Consider the following 13,644-nt stretch of genomic DNA (forward strand, 5'->3'; position numbering starts at 1 on the left):
CATTTTTCTCAATGGTCTTAAAACAACGCCCAGTTCCACCCATTGTTTTTGATACAGAAAGGTCAACATAAGGCAATTTTACCATATTTGGGGTTATTTTGTTTGTATGCCCTGTTTGTTGGCAAAGGTTGGCACTTACCTATCAGGGCAAATTAATTTTCGTTGCTTCCCCCCCATGGTGCAAATATCTGCTCTGAATCATAAACAGGCATATTAAAATGAAATATTCACCCCATGAGAAGTAACTTTGTGATGATTCTTCCAATAACAGGGCAGTTACTATATGCAGAAGTGAGTTGACTTCAACCTGCTTGTGAATGACCCCCCCCCCCACCAAATGTTCAGCTATGGGGTGTGGCTCTAACAGTCTGGAATTCCACCTGTCTCGGATTAGATTTATTTCGAAATCCACTATGTGTTGTCTAAGTGGGGCTGGCCACACCAATTCACAGAAGCCACCAGCATATGTGTAAAATTAGTGTGCATGCGTAGGACAGGGAACCTGTGGTCCTCTTATGTTAATGTATTCCAGCTCCCATCAGCCTCAAGCAGCATGGTCAATGGTCAGAGCTGATGATGAGCTCTAGCTCATCAAAATCCGGAGGGCCACAGAGTTCCCGTTCATGATGTAGGTGCTCAAAACGTTCTTGAGATTTTATCAATTCACTGAAGTCAAATCACTTTTAAAACCCTGTGTAGAGCAGTTTGGCACTGAATCATTCGTACTGGAAAGCTTCCTGTACACACACACACACACACCAACTTTGGTCTGCGTCCATCCAAGGCTGTGACAGTTCAGAAATAATGTTCCAAGGCACATTAAAACAGTATCCCATTCATCTCATCTTGAGCATAATGAAAACCACAAGAAGTGCACTACTAGATAAAATGAGACCACACCTGTCAAAATGCCCTTTACTTCAAATTCCCCCTGTGTTTCAAAATACTACGTATGTAATACTTAGTGGACTGAGCAGATGATCCGGGGCCATAAAAGTTTGTTAACGCAAAATTAAAAGGGAGATACAAGAAAGAAAAACACAACAGAGGTTTCTCAGAAGTTACAAAGCACGACCACTCTGTTGTATACCCAGCTGAACCATAAAATCTTCAGAGGGGGCATTGCTAACCATACCACCACTGGCAAACTGTTGTTTAACAATTTCTCAGATGTGGGTCTCTTCTGCGGTATTACCCACCCTCTGAAATGCTCTTCCTTTTCCAGTACAGGAGGCACCACACATAATGAGCTTCAGACTTCTTCAGATGGGAAGTCTCATCTGTTCCAACAGGATATCACTGACAGAAAGTATTAGTGCTTCACTCGTTCTCTCACAAACTATATGTATCTATCAGATTTCCATGGTTCTGTGCAAGTTGAAAGCAGATCTGTGTGCCTTGCCAGAGGGGACAACCTTTGGCGCTCCAGATGTTGCTGAACTACAGCTTCCATCAGCCCCAACAAGCATGGCCAATGGCCACGGATGATGCAAGTTGTACTTAGGAACATCTGGAAGCTAAAAAAGGTTCTTCATGAAATCTGGGTGTCCAACCATTTGGAGAAGCCAATGTACATACAGCTGTATACACGCAGAAAAACCCCTTTCCATGTTTGCACTGAACACAAAAAGTTTGGAAGACAGAGCTATTGGGCACGATCCGTCCTCCTCAAATGTATCCAGCACACATGGAAATGGGGAAAGAAATCAAATGACTGAATTGGGCTATGGATTTCAAACAGAACGGAACGAGGGAAAAACTGAAATTATACTGGAATGGATGAAGTAAATAATTATATATAGAAGTCAGACGAAGAATCAAAAGTTCTTCAGCTTCTTTACTTCTCTCTTTGAAATCTTTTTCTATTCCTTTTTCTCTATCTTTTCCTCTTTCTTTCTTTTTTCCTTTACCCTCTTTCCTCTCTCTCTCCCCCCCCCCCTTTAGATTATTGTTTTAGTTTGGACCAAAAAAAAGCTATTTGATAATAATCTTTGTATTTTTCTTTATAAATCCTAATTTTAAAAAACATTTAAAGAAATCACCTTTAGATAACACAAAGATTCAGGGTGATCAATCTCCCCACAGAATAGAAAGGTATCTTCTTGAGCATCTTAGTGTGGGGAAAGATGCAAAAGTTCCAGTTTGGATGCACTGAGGAAGTGCAGCATCAGAAAGTGCAAGTCACTTTTGTAGCAATTCTCAGCATCTCCAAACATATCGAGTCCCTCTAAATAATAAACGATGCTTTCTTTTTCTAGGCTGATGTGTTTGTTTCCTTTGCCTCCTGCTCCCTCCCCTACCGAATCGCTGGAGGAGACGGTGACTAGTTCACACCATCCCAACGGGATTGTTGTTTTGCTCTCAGCTTGAAGAACATTCAGTTGTCAGCAGCACTGGGAATACCCAAAGTGGGCCCTTATGGCTAGGATTAGGTGCCCATGAACAAAGGTTTAGAGATCCAGGGTAAGGATCACCCTGCCAGCACATCTCATGGTGCCTCGGGGGGCACAGATGCAGTCTAGTAGCAGCTCCCAGCAGCCACAGTTCTCTCCAGACGGGAAGAAGATTTTGGTGGTACTTCACCTCTGCTCCTACCAAGGCAGCTACTTTGGCTTGGATGTACCTCTCACAAGTGCTTCTTGGGTGCGGAGTTCCATGGCTTCGCTGGGAGGCTGGCACCTCAAATGGGCTACAAATAACTTCTTGCCTGTCCAGCCCAGGGAAGAAGAGGAGTTTGGATTTGATATCCCGCTTTATCACTACCCGAAGGAGTCGCAAAGCAGCTAACATTCTCCTTTCCCTTCCTCCCCCACAACAAACACTCTGTGAGGTGAGTGGGGCTGAGAGACTTCAAAGAAGTGTGACTGGCCCAAGGTCACCCAGCAGCTGCATGTGGAGGAGCAGAGGCGCGAACCCGGTTCCCCATATTACGAGTCCACCACTCTTAACCACTACACCACACTGGCTCTCCACACTGGAAAGCCTTTATTGGTAGGAAAAGCACGTGCCAGGACACCTGCACATCACTTGCAAGCTGCTGTACACAGCTTGCCCAAGAGCCCCTTGCTATGTGGTACCCAATTCAATGTTCATTTGTGCTGCCAGCTTATCCAAGGTCAAGTATGGCTCTGGAAATAGTTCTGTGTGTGTGTGTTAAGAACCACCACACTGTACCCAGCTCTGTATCAGAGCTAAGCCACAACCAGCTGTCAGAGGGAAATCAGGAGATGGGAACCAGAGGTCAGTAGTTGGGTCATGGAATGAGACAGTGGTCAACTGGGGGGGTGTTTTTTAGTGGGATGAGGGAGACACTTAAGCCAGGAGTGCAAACCTTCGAGCAAACAAAAATGTGCTAGAGCAGTACAACCATGGCTGTGGGAAGATACTCCAAGCCACGGTTTGAGTTGCTCCTGACACAGAGTCACTGCGCAGAGAGAACTAGATTGGGTCTAACCCATAGACATATGTGACAGCCAGGAGCTAAGTAGCTGAGACGGAAGTATTTTCTAAAAGTTGGATATCTAGCTGGAGTCACACCTATCTCCAGGCTGATCCATACATACATGCATGCCCTTCTTCATGACTGTCAAACTTCATAATGGACCATCACCACAGGCAGCAAAGAGTTGCCATCACAAACAGAGGGCTTTTTAGTAGCTGAGACATTTAACAGTCAATCAAATGAGAGCTGACAGAAAGATCAAGGGATGCTTGTGACTCATGCGTGAAACACGCCTCAGATGAGAGTTTTGCACCTCAGGTTCAAAGAATTCCCACAGGAGCGGCGGAAAGCTATCTAGAAATTGGAGCAGAATTTAAAGGATATTATTTTGAGTGCCGTTTTCTGTTGAAAGCTCATACCTCCAAAAGCTACCCTTTCAAAATATTAGCTAAATGTCTACCTGGGCTGGAGTTCCTATTTCTCAAAAGTCTGGACCCAAAAAGACCTAGTGTTCTGCTTTAGTGTACTGGAGTTTGGAGATATCCTGCTAATATGCTGCTTTATTTCTTCCTCTTTCACATCCTTCTGGAGAAGACAGTAAGAGCGGATTACATGGGCAGCTCCTGAATGAGACATTATCTAGAGGCTTTCGAGGGAGCAACTGAGCCATTTATGGTTGCAATTGTTTTTTAAATGTCTGGAACATAATGCGCCGAAAGACCTAAATAGATAAAAAGAACTCTGACTGCAGCTTCCTTTTACCTCCCTATAAAAATCTAGGAATGATACTGTACTGTAAGTTCTAGTAAACAGATAGAATTTTCAAACCAGTTAATTTTGGAAAATCCAAGAATAGTCCTATTTAATTGGTGGCACTTGAACATTTCCCCCCAAAGTACTGCAAAGCAAAAATGCCACATACCTTCCATAAAAAGCAGTTTACTTCAGCTCATGCAATAAAGCAGCATTTCTGAAACACTACTCAGGTGTTCTCAGAGGCGTAGGTCAGTCTTTTTCCTGAACCAAACTATGCTGGAGAAGCTGGCCTCTGCATTTAGCGGGCAGTCCAGAAGTACGAGCAGCCAAAACAAAGATGGATGGATGTTCTATATTACACAGGATGGCAATCTGCTCGTAAAATAACCTGAGGCGTGTCGGCGAGTGACGGCATCAAAGGACAACTCAGTTAGGCTGAAACAACTTTCCACCTTCCTTAAATTGAGGGTGGGGGCACAGGCCATTGGTGCTGAGTGGAACTCTGAACAAACAGCCCTTTAAACGCACTGCCGAAACATTTCCACAAACTATGCCTCAGAGCTATGCGGGGGGGAAATGAATTGCACTGAAAGTTCCACACATTCTGCAACACCAACAGACACCAACAGCAAGAAGTCATCATCTGCACCAACTGGGGAAATGTGTCAGATGACGGTCCCCTAAAACATTTCCCTAAATATTTGGAGGGATAGCCACACGACCGATATCATCCGCTGACACCTCTGCTGTTGGAGTTACCCTGGACAGAAACATGTGGCCAAGCATTCTCAAAACATTTAACTTCCAGGCATTTTTAAGAATGGATAGATCCCTGAGGCCCAGATATCCTGAGTTCAAAAGCTTACAAATTTAGTGCCAAGCAACCTAGAAAATCTAAGATTATTTAGTTTTCACTAGCTACTGTTGTTGTGAATCCCTCCCTTAACTTACTCCACATAATTAAATTGCCTTTCACTATACATTCCGCTGCCATCTGACCCCCACTGTTTCTTCCACCCATGTATAAATGCGCCTCTTAAGATAACCCGTTCACCTATCTGATGAAGTAGACTTCAGTCCATGAAAGCTAATGACACAGTAAACTTGCTATTTGTTAAAATGTCACATGGATTCTTTGCTTTCTTTAATCGATTCCTGAACCACACGAGAATTTACCTTTACCTTTATTGGCCACTTGCGACCAAGTGAAGATTCCTGGGTGCCAAGATGGCGCCTGACATCTACACCATCTGGAGGTGCATGCCTGGGGATCATTGGATCTTGACTGTTTCCACACACTAATTTCACATCCTGCAGAATTCTATCAGTTATATTTTACCTTCAGAATCGGAACGAATTTCAGGAACCAAACTTGGCTTTTTCTGTGCAGGGAACAACGTTATAGCTAATTGTTGTAGCTTGTCTCCCCTTACCCTACCCCACTGCCCTGCTCACAGTTGTGCAGAATATTCTTGTGTTATGAATGGTCCGTGTCACCATGAAGAAAAAGAGGCAGGAATAGGCCAATATCTATGTGGATCAAGTGACTTTTCTTCTCAAAGTTCGTAACCAAGCTCAAGGTTGTCTTCTGCACTAGCCACATGTTTAACTGATAATCAGAGTCAGTACATCATTTGAAAAATAAGACTTTAGAGCTGTCTTGCCCCAAAATGGCAAATGGACATTCTGTTTTGGCGACTGCAACCCTGGTTTAAGGAGCCATTTGGCGCCTAGCTTATATATCTGAGTTTCTAACACTATTCCCACCCCCCTCAAAATAGCCAGTTTCTCCTTTGTGATTCAGAAGTACAGTGTGAAGTTGAGGGCTGCTGATGAAATGGACACTATACCTAAGGCATGGGTATGCAAACTAAGGCCCGGGGGCCAGATCCGGCCCAATCGCCTTCTAAATCTGGCCTACGGACGATCCAGGAATCAGCGTGATTTTACATGAGTAGAATGTGTGCTTTTATTTAAAATGCATCTCTGGGTTATTTGTGGGGCATAGGAATTCATTCCCCCCCCCCCAAATATAGTCCAGCCCCCCACAAGGTCTGAGGGACATTGGACCGGCCCCCTGCTGAAAACGTTTGCTGACCCCTGACCTAAGGGTACAATTAACCAAACACTGGTGCCCCATTAAAAGAAAGAAAAGAAGACATTGAGATCACACCAGCATAAGCAATTAGCGAGTAAGCAGCACAACTAGTACTATTCCCACCCCCACCCCAGCTAAGGTTGCCAAATGTTTCCTGGCAGGACTCCTGGGTCTTTAACACCTACCTGGCATGCAGAAATGTAGCAGGTGCAGCTTTAGCCATCCATTCATGTTCATGGCAGGAAAAGCTTCATCTGCTATATTTCTGCCTGTCAGGCAGCTGTAAATAGGCAAAGGAACTTGCCAGGGCAAAAGAAGAAGAGAAAGTTGTTAGCCTTTATTTTCAATCAGCTTACACTACAGGATGCGCGCGCGCTCTCTCTCTCTCTCTCTCTCTCATTATTTTTCCTCTCTATAAAAGAGCTGTTTCGACCCCTGTGCTGAAAGGTATAGCTATTCCACCGTTGTGCTGAGAAACTGCAGATAATTTTGCACAACAGGCCAAGAGCAAGCCTTTGTAAGGGCTCCATCTCTTGCAGATTTAACTCCATGGTGCTGTAAATATTTACAGCAATGTTCCTTCCATCTCACTCAACTCCCCCCCCCCCTTACTGTTTCTGGGGAAACCCAGCCAGATGATGATGATGATGATGATGATGATGATTTCCCCTCTTATAGATAATAAGGAAACCCTCAGTAGATATTCATGTTTAAACTGACAAGCAAAAAAGGTAAGAGGATGGAGAGATCTCTTGAACAGAAACCATAGGATCCTCATAACTCCCCATAAAGGCTTGGCGTGCTGCTACAGAGAAGAAATGGCCGGGGAGCAGAAGAGAACAAGAATTCTGAAGGATGTGAAGAGGTCAAAGGTCAGCGAGGGAGGCTCATATAATTAGACCGGAAGACCTGCTGGAATAAAATAAGATTCCTATGATGTAACTAGATTCGAAATAGCCTGGGATGACTCATGACATTAATGAAATCTGCCCCAAAATATAAGCCAAGATGGAAAGGACGCAGAGAACTCCATTGAATTATGAAAAATGCAGGCGAAACAGCAACAGCTGAGAAGTTCTCATGCTGTCAGTGTTTAGTTAGCAAAGGATGGAATCCCTTATGATAAGCCACCCAGTTAATTCATCCGTTGCAGTTACTCAAAAATTAAAATTCCAGATTTCATCCCCAACTGCAGGTGGCTTCAACTTTGCAAATTAAAATCTACAGGCTTAAAAAACCCCAACCAGTTCTTAAATTTAGGCCTTAATTTTAGGAGCTAAAATTAAATAGCTCTTTTGGAATGCATAGCTTTTTTAGCTTCTGGAATTCATGCTGCTGTTCCATTTATTTTTAACTGGTCTATGTTTCGGGTAATTTTGTGCTGCTAGCATTTAAAACGGTCTAGTTTGGCTTTAAATGGTATTGTGTTTTTATGATAGGTAAGCCGCCTTGTAAGGACTATGCCCATAAAGACAGCTTATAAATAAGTTTATAAGTAAATAAGTACAGCCCAGACACGATGCAACACATACACATATATTCCTAAATTTTGATTTACAGAGGGATGAAACCTGCGTCACCTGAAAGCTTGCATACAGCAATTCTGAACGACAACTCGGCCAAACAATACTTATTGCCTTTCTTTCTCCGTGTTCTATTTCTTACACTTCGATCTCCCTCTTAGCCTCTTTACGTGAAGCAAGGTTATGGATAAATGCCCAGCGACGCTGCGTTGACAGCATTCTTGAGGGTACTATTCTCCCTCCCTGCCCCCATCTATCTCCTTTATGTTTCCCTGCAGCAAATGATGAGTATCCTGAGTCAATTTGTGTGGGTTTCCTGCCAGCGGCTTCAGCAAGGCTCGCTTTAAAAAACATACCAAGAATAGCACATGAGCCTCTCCAGGCAGCAGAGTTGGAGGGAGTGGAATATTCGCCAGGCCAGCCTATGGATGAGATGACCGGAGCTCCTTTAGAGAACATGTAAGGGGGCCTCTGTGCAGTTCTGCGGTCTCGAAGTGCAACATATAGTTCCTCCTACACTTGGTATTTTTAAGATTAAGATTGCCGGAAGAAATATCAACAACCTCAGATATGCAGATGACACAACACTGATGGCAGAAAGTGAGGAGGAATTAAAGTACCTCTTAATGAGGGTGAAAGAGGAGAGCGCAAAATATGGTTTGAAGCTCAACATCAAAAAAACGAAGATCATGGTCACTGGTCCCATCACCTCCTGGCAAATAGAAGGGAAAGAAATGGAGGCAGAGAGATTTTACTTTTTTGGCCTCCATGATCACTGCAGATCGTGACAGCAGTCATGAAATTAAAAGACGCCTGCTTCTTGGGAGAAAAGCAATGACAAACCTAGACAGCACCTTGAAAAGCAGAGACATCACCTTGCCAACAAAGGTCCATATAGTTAAAGCTATGGTTTTCCCAGTAGTGATGTATGGAAGTGAGGGCTGGACCATAAAGAAGGCTAATCGCCGAAGAATTGATGCTTTTGAATTATGGTGCTGGAGGAGACTCTTGAGAGTCCCATGGACTGCAAGAAGATCAAACCTATCCATTCTTAAGGAAATCAGCCCTGAGTGCTCACTGAAAGGACAGATCCTGAAGCTGAGGCTCCAATACTTTGGCCACCTCATGAGAAGAGAAGACTCCCTGGAAAAGACCCTGATGTTGGGAAAGATGGAGGGCACAAGGAGAAGGAGACGACAGAGGACGAGATGGTTGGATAGTGTTCTCAAAGCTACCAGCATGAGTTTGACCAAACTGCGGGAGGCAGTGGAAAACAGGAGTGCCTGGCGTGCTCTGGTCCATGGGATCACAAAGAGTCGGACACGACTAAACGACTAAACAACAACAACACTTGCTATTTGCACAATTCTGCTACTTCTCCTGAGGCTAATTTTAGGCACACACAATCTTTAAGCCATTTTAGCAGATCTGAACTTCCAAGAGCAAGGCATCTGCCAGTAGCAACATAAGAGAGAGAGGGACTTGACATTCACGCAACTCTGGCTCCTCCAGCGGACGGAGGGAATGGGAGAAAGGTGCTTGCACTCTAAGCCTCAACACTTCCACACTTGCATTTTGAAAAACCCACTTGTGAAGTGCCCAAAGAATGTGTTGCAAAGTTGTTGTTGTTGTTGTTGTTGTTGTTGTTGTTGTTGTTGTTATTATATCAGGACTCTTGCTAAACATATGAACAGGAGGTACAAAGCATTCCCAGATTGTGAACCAGGTACTCCATAAACCAGCTTGCCCCCTTATGTAGTCCATTAATTGGTCCAGGCAAGCTCTACCATCTGGTTCCTTATGATCACAAGGGACTGGTTCACACATGCGAGCCGGCCACTTTCTCTTCCCCACCCATCTCTCAAGTGGCCTCGCCCAAGGCCTCCCTGGTTATAGGGTTGCACAGACAACCACAATGACTTGAGGCGGCAATAGCCAGCAGCAATGCCAGTGCTTTTCTAGCCGGAGTGATTGCAGGGATTTCACACAGAAGATCTCCATAACAAGAAGTGGTGAGCCCAATGGGTTCAGGAAAGGGGTGGAAGCACCTCACCAGTGTGTGCAAACCAGTGCTTCCCAAACTTGGGTGTCTCCAGCTGCTTTTGGACTACCACTCCCATCATCCCTAGCTAGCAGGACCACTAGTCAGGGATAATGGGAAGTGTAGTCCAAAAGCAGGTGGAGAGCCAAGTGTGGGAAACCCTGCTCTAATGGAAGACTCCACTGGATCAAATGGCTTTCCAACAGGGGATGGACATGGCTGGATAGCACTCTTGCAACTCAAGGCAGAACCAATAAGCGTGAGGTGGATGAAATGACTACAGGTGCAGCTGCTCCCCAACAATGTATTCTGAAGAGACAGCTCATCTGAAAATGTCCACAGGTATAAGAATAAAGGAAGTCAATTACCCAACAGCAGGGATGGGGAACATACCGCCTTCCAGATGCTGTTGGAATCCAACTCCCATCAGCCCCAGGCAGAATGGCCAATGCTCTCAAATGATGGGAATTAGGAGTCCTAAAAAAAACCATCTAGGGGACCCACAGGTTCCCCATCGCAGCCTTACAGCCTTGACCTTCCAGGAGGACATAATAGGTAAAGGTAAAGGGACCCCTGACCATTAGGTCCAGTCATGACTGACTCTGGGGTTGCTGCGCTCATCTCGCTTTATTGGCCGAGGGAGCCGGCGTACAGCTTCTGGGTCATGTGGCCAGCATGACTAAGCCGCTTCTGGCAAACCAGAGCAGCACATGCAAACACCGTTTACCTTCCCACCGGAGCAGTGCCTATTTATCTACTTGCACTTTGACGTGCTTTCAAACTGCTAGGTTGGCAGGAGCAGGGACCGGGCAACGGGAGCTCACCCCGTCGCGGGGATTCGAACCGCTGACCTTCTGATTGGCAAGTCCTAGGCTCTGTGGTTTAACCCACAGCGCCACCCGTGTCCCTTCGGGGGATATAATATGTCTCAACAAATCAGAGAACCAGCAAAGGGGAATCTGGGCGTTATAATCACATCCATCCATCCATACACACATAGCACCATCCCAGGCCTAAATCCTCTGAAAGCTTCTTAAATACTCTCCCAACGCTTTCCCCTCTGTTCTGGCAGCCCTCCCCACATACTCAGACCTTCAAGTGCGGCCAAAGGTTGTCAGATCTCGCCCTTTTTCCCCCTGCAGAAAATCTGCCAGTGGAAAGGATTAGGTTGGGAGATTGCTCTCCCTGCTGCTGCTTCTCCATCTGAAGGGATTCCAAGGCTGCCTGAGTATTAATGTCAGTGGAGGCTGTGGGTGCTGGTTGCATTCCCCTGCCTTTTTGTACTGTCTCTACAAACCTGCTTCTACCTTGGCTAGGGCAGGGTGGGGGAAACTAAGCAAAAAAACAAAAAGTGTCCCATGGGCGCAGAGGGTTTTGTAATGGAGGGTCATGTCAGGATGGATGCCAAATGCGGCAGGAGGACAGCAGGAGAGAAGCCTATGATTATATTAAATTGCGTGTGTACAAAGAATCATAGAGTCGGAAGGGACCCCAAGGGTCATCTAGTCCAACCCCCTGGAATCCTGCCCACAGCTGTGCCTTGGTGGGCTCGGACCACCAGGCTTCAGGGTCAACAGCCAGATGCAATGACCCATTGTGCCACAAGATGCCACACAGCTATCTAATAAAGTACTTCCACAGCCATCTGTACCTGCCACGGGTGCCAATCAAGCAGGTCTTCCCCCATATACCGTCATTTATTGGCCAGTGTGCAGGCCAGCTAAGGGAAATAAATAACCGACGTGAAAACCAATTCCAAGAGAGATAAATAACCAACACAAAAGCAATTTGCGCCTCTTGGCGATCAACGACTTGCGTGGATTTTTTTTTTTTTTTGTTTCAGGGAAATGCTACCTATACAGCGCTTTATAAATCAAGAAGCGTTAAGAGGTGCCTGATCCAACTTCCTACGCTCATTTGCCTGGTGGAGAAAAACGAGTAGAATAGCCAAGGATGCCCACCACCCAAGAGGCACACCCACCGACCCAGCCAGAGGGAGAGGCGAGAAGCTGGAATCCACATTCCCAGCTGCCCTGGGGGGCAAAGTGAACTTCTCCAAGGCGCCACCTCAACCTCTTGGGGGAGCGGGGGCTAAAATCTAACCCTGCACAGGGGTACCAACTTGAACCAAATATTGGGGATGGGGGACCAGGTAAGCTCCGCCCCGCGTAATCCATCACAAGACGTGGCGGTGCGCACAAGCCATTTGAACGGCAATGTCCATAAACTGTGGGGGGGGGAGCCCCCTCCAATATTTTATTTGGGGGAGGGGGGCGAAGGGAGACCTCGGCCCTAAGAAGGGGCTCCTATGCCCGCATCTTCGTCACCGGGAAGGAAACACAAAGGCGCGTGTCGGTGCGGACGCCTCGGAGAAGGAGCCGCCTCGCCAATCCCCGAGCGAGCGGCCTAGCGAGCGCGCCATCCCCGTCGGATGCAAGCAGACACAAAGCCGAGCGCGCCGCGCCGCCTTACCCTCCTGCCGCCGCCGCCGCCGCGAGGGAAGAAGGGGGGGACTGGGGCCGCCGCTGCCTCTTCCCTCCTGCTCTGCTGCTGCTGCTGCTGCTTCTCCTCCTGCCGCTCGCCTGGACCGCCGCGCCTCAGTCTCCCGCGCTGCCTTGCCCGGGTGTTGCCTCTTGGCGCATTGTGTGCGGCTGCCTTCCCGGCGAAGTCTTGCCCGCGCGCCTGGGCGCTTCTGCCTCTCCCTCTCCCGCCGCTCCTTTTCTTCTTCTCCTCCTGCCCGCTGCCCGCCTCCCCGAAGGAAGGGGAGGAGGAGGGAGGAAGGAAGGAAAAGGGAGCAGCTAATCTGAGCGCAAGGACGCCATTAAGCTCCGGCGGCTTTGCAGCCGCGGCGGCTGGGCTTTGAAGCGCGCCGCTCAAGTCGGGGCGCGGCGCGCGCGCGGGGAGGACGCGCCCCCTGCCGGACTCCCCAGTTCGCGCCTCGCTCAGACGGGGCGGAGGCTTGGCGTGGTGGGGGTCTCCTTTCTCCGGCTTGGGAAGGAGAAGCGCCCCCGGAGAAGAGGGGGTAGCAGCCCCCGGAGGCTGGGGGGTAGCAGCCCCTCACAGCGCCCCGTGGTCGGGATAGGCCTCCGGATGGCGCTCCAGAAGCGCGGTTTCTTCACCCGTTGCGAAAAAGCGCCTCTGGGTGGGTTGTGCGGCAGTGCGAATGCCTGCCGTCGACCCGTGACAGAAAGCGAGGAGAGATTGTGTCCTCCCTGGCCAATATAGGTAGGATGAGTGTGAGTAGAAACTAGCCTGCTGTAAGTACACAGGTGGGGTTGGACTACAACTCCCCTCATCTCTGAGTGCTGGTCCCTGCTGGCTAGGGATGGTTGGGGTTTGTAGTCCAACCAGTGGCGTAGCGTGGGTTGTCAGCACCCGGGGCAAGGCAAGTAATTTGCGCCCACTAACCCGTGGATTTGCGCCCCCTATGCCGTGGATTTGCGTCCCCTAACCCTACCCCCCAGATGTTGCGCCCGGTGCGGCCGGCCCCCCCTGCACCCCCCACGCTACGCCACTGAGGGATGGTTGGGGTTTGTAGTACAACATCTGGAAACCCGAGATGGAGAAAGTTAATAGGCACATTCTTTGTTTCCCCTGGGCAGTGTGTATGGAGCACCTGGGCTGCCCGGATAACAAGCCTCGCTGATGTGGTCCAAAGGAAAGCAGAGCAATACGTTTGGCACCAGTTTGGCTGCTGGAGTTGCCGGAAGGAGGTGTACAAGGTGCCATCCAACCGCCTTAGGGATTTGTGTAGACTTTTCTTCTCCTGAAGATATCCCACAAG

General features: G+C 47.6%; 1 protein-coding gene across 1 annotated transcript in view; it reads right to left on the reverse strand.

Annotated features, from left to right (window-relative positions):
• The window catches only part of RNF144A (ring finger protein 144A), a 55,579-nt gene extending 42,844 nt beyond the window's left edge, over positions 1-12,735 (reverse strand). The window contains exon 1 of the mRNA XM_083431805.1: positions 12,333-12,735. The gene's annotated coding sequence lies outside the window, so the exon portion shown is untranslated. The remainder of the gene's footprint in view (positions 1-12,332) is intronic.
• Between the last annotated feature and the right edge of the window lie 909 nt (positions 12,736-13,644).

This window comes from Podarcis tiliguerta, assembly GCF_965153285.1.
Source record: "Podarcis tiliguerta genome assembly, chromosome: 3".
Lineage (NCBI taxonomy): Eukaryota > Metazoa > Chordata > Lepidosauria > Squamata > Lacertidae > Podarcis > Podarcis tiliguerta.